Below are 3,329 nucleotides of genomic sequence, written 5' to 3' on the forward strand. Positions count from 1 at the left end.
TAATACAACCTTTAATTGTTTAAAAGTATTTTTAAGGTTTAAAAAGTGCTTAAGTTTGTAATGCCTAATAGGAAATTATAACCTGAATGAAAACCTTAATTGCAAACCACTGTAAAACATGTCGACTACATTTGGGCAAAGGGGTAGGGATGATCTCCAAAACACCCCAGCTTTCGATCGTTTATTATTGCTGCATCCACTAAATGATCTAGTTTGCTTTTCCTTCAGCAAAGGCTTTATTTCTCAAAAGGGCATTATGCTTGAACTCCAAGTTTGGCTGACAATTTACTGATGAGATTCATAACCTTTGGGTTGCTCTGATCTTTTGGAATATTTGCTGGATTCTGGGCTACATCCTGAAAAGCCCCCATAACTTCTGGGTCCTGAATGGCTGCAAGAACCTCTGGATCACCAAGAATTTCATTGAGCCCAGGCATTCCTGCCATTCCAGGCATGCTCCTCCCGTTTCCACCCAGCCTCCCTGGAAGAGAGACACACTGAGCTGCTAATTGTCATCTGTCTTCCTCCTCCCTCTGGGCTCCGGTCATGTTCTTCCCAAGCCTTCTTAAATCTTTCTGTTCTTTCTTTGATCTCTGGCTCCTCAAGTTTTCACTCACACTTTCTCCACTGTCCTGCAACTTTTCTGGGATCTCGGTTGAACTTCTTTCAACATGGCACTAGCACTTTCACCATAATCCTATCTGGCAAGGGCAGAATCATGGGCTGCCTGCTCCCAGTGACCCAGAACTCTGTGTGCTTTCCCTCACCACTTGTAAGGCTGAGCTGAATCAGGATTTATTTCACTGGCTCTGGCACAGTCTCAGATAGCAGCATTTGGCTTTTGTAATTTGATGAAGACACTGGCCCTATTGGCAGGCAGAATGGCCAAGCAAGGATACAGCTTAATGGCATCTGTGAACAAGGTGATAGTTTTCTGTAGTTCACCATCATTCAGGGCATCAATGGCAGCCACTTTTTTATCATTTGTTTGATCCATCATCTCAGTTATCTCTACAGGTTCATCTCCCATTTCTTGAGGTGCAACCGCGTCTGGTTCAATCACACCTTCACTGCCAATTTCTAGATCACTTTCCTCACTTGATGGTTCTTCTGTCTTGATGTTCTCCTCTCCATCGTCTTACTGTTTTTTCTTCCTTGGTATTTTCTTCTGCTTTAGCGTTATGAGTAGCAGGGGGTATTTTACCACCCATGCTCCCTACCCATTCCCTCAGGAAGCGCATTTCCTCTGTGCGCAGGGCGCTGGGAGCCTGCTTACACGTCCTCACTAAAGCCGGAAACTCGCTCGCTTTGCGGAGATCTATGGTTCAGAGGCCGCGGGAGGCGACGGCGCGGCGGTGAAAGCTGCGGTCTGAGTCCAGGCCAGGGCGCATGCTCAGAGTGACCACGAAGAAGGGGACCTCCCTCACGTTAGTTCCTAACTGGTGGTCCAGCACCCAATTTGAGTTTACACCTCACCCCAAAGGCAGCCTCAGCAGGTCAGGGAGATGAAGCCTTCAGAACAGCACAAAGGGAACTGCCAGATAATCTCAGGCCTTGGGGACTCTAAACAGGAACCTTCCCCAAACTCTGCTTAGGATCATGAGTGGCTGTTGAGGAGATTATGGCACAATATCAGTGCTTGCCCTGGGCCGGTCCTTAGCTATTAAGGAAAGAAATCTGTGAGCCTCTTCTTGCCTTTTTATCTTATGAAGAGTCGCCTCCTACCTTCTATGCTTCCTCTTTCCCTACCCAAGTGCGGGTGTGAGCTGCAGACCTGAAGAGGCTCTCTCTTTACCAAGCCTTCTCACGCTTTACTGAGTATAGAAATCACCTGGGTAAGCTGTTAAAATGCTGATTCTGAAGGGGTGGGGCCAAGACTGCATGTCTAACAAGCTGCCAGATGATACAAAGGCTGTGGGTGGGAATCAGAACTATGCCCCGTCCAGCCCCTCCTGGTACTGGGCTACTTTCTCTCTCCCTGATAAACTGTAACCTCCACCACCAGCACCGCCACCGTCTTGGAGTCGACCGGCCTCCATCGCCTTAAAACCTCATTGCAGAGAGGCTACCCTCCAGGCCAGGCTTCGGGGAGGACCCCGGCGCTGCCTCCCCTCGGTCCTCACCCCCCGCCCCGCCCCGCCCCGCCCCCACCTCCCCGCTCCCCCTGGGGCTGCTCGAGCTCAGGTCGCAGAGCTGTGAGACCCCTCTGTGCTTCGCGATCAGGACCCGTGAGAGGAATTTCCCGAGAGAGAATCCTCACCACCGTGCCCCTCTGCCCCCCACCGCCCTCGCCCCGCGTTTTCTCGGCGGTGGTAGACGCCAAGAGCCGCGAGTTGAGTTTCCCCGCAAGGCGTCCAGTCGCGGCCCCGGGGACAGCAGCCACCGTGGAATTTTCTGCCACCCCCTCCAGCTCGGCAAGCCGGAGAAAACTCCAGCAAAAGAAGAAATCTGCGCCGCTCCCCACTTCCCTTCTCCGCTCCATCCCCAAATGACTGGGCTTTCTGGTGAAACGTGTGTCGCTCACCTCGCGCTGGAGTATTTTAAGTCTTGGGACGTTATTTGCCATGTATAGGGGATGGGGTGGTGACTCTTTGCAGGAAGGTGGGGTGCATTCTCCTCGGGGTGGGGGCGGGGGCGGGCGCGCAGGGCGCGATTTCTCCCCGAAAGTTATCTTGGACTCTGCTCATTTACCTCAGCGAAAGAAGCAGCTCTTTCAATCCGAATCTCAAGCCATTTACCACCGCCCTCACTGAAAGGCATACTCTGCAGGAATGAGACAGGATGAGGAGTTCGGGCACAGGCTTTATTTCAAGGAGAAACAGAGCCTCACGGGCATCATTTCAAAAGAGAAACGGCTGTACTAAAGTGCCAAGGGATAGGATTTTTATGGCTTTAAGGTTGGGAGTTGGGCAAGAGTTAGGTAAGGTTCTATTGTCTAGTTTTCAGAATTTGGGGGTTAAGTTAGGAATTGGCAATGCTTCATCAGTAAAAGTTAAAATTTAAGCGTTGCTTGAAGCATGCAGGGTTGTAATTGTCTCTGCCAGAGGGTGGAGTTTGAGTAAGGGGGTTATTATTATAAGACAGGAGTAGCTGCAGCGTGAAAAAGTGCAGGCTAGAGTGGGAGAGCTGTTTGAAATATTTCGAGAGGTAGGTAACATCACGGGGGAAAGGGGTCCTGTTCTCCAGGCCTAACATTTATCAGCAGGCCGCGCTGTCCCCTCGCCCCCCACGTACTCTTTCTGTCTCTCTGGTTTGATGGAAGCAGAGAAACTGTGGCCTGCGGTGACGGATACCGTGGCTGGAGCCGAGGCGAGACTGACTGTGTGGGC

The 3,329-nt window shown here is 51.1% G+C and overlaps 1 pseudogene; it reads right to left on the bottom strand.

Annotated features, from left to right (window-relative positions):
- Positions 1–254: 254 nt before the first annotated feature.
- LOC143675517 (hsc70-interacting protein pseudogene) lies at positions 255–2,566 on the bottom strand (annotated as a pseudogene).
- Positions 2,567–3,329: the final 763 nt, after the last annotated feature.

Source organism: Tamandua tetradactyla, chromosome 3 (assembly GCF_023851605.1).
Source record: "Tamandua tetradactyla isolate mTamTet1 chromosome 3, mTamTet1.pri, whole genome shotgun sequence".
NCBI classification, from domain to species: domain Eukaryota; kingdom Metazoa; phylum Chordata; class Mammalia; order Pilosa; family Myrmecophagidae; genus Tamandua; species Tamandua tetradactyla.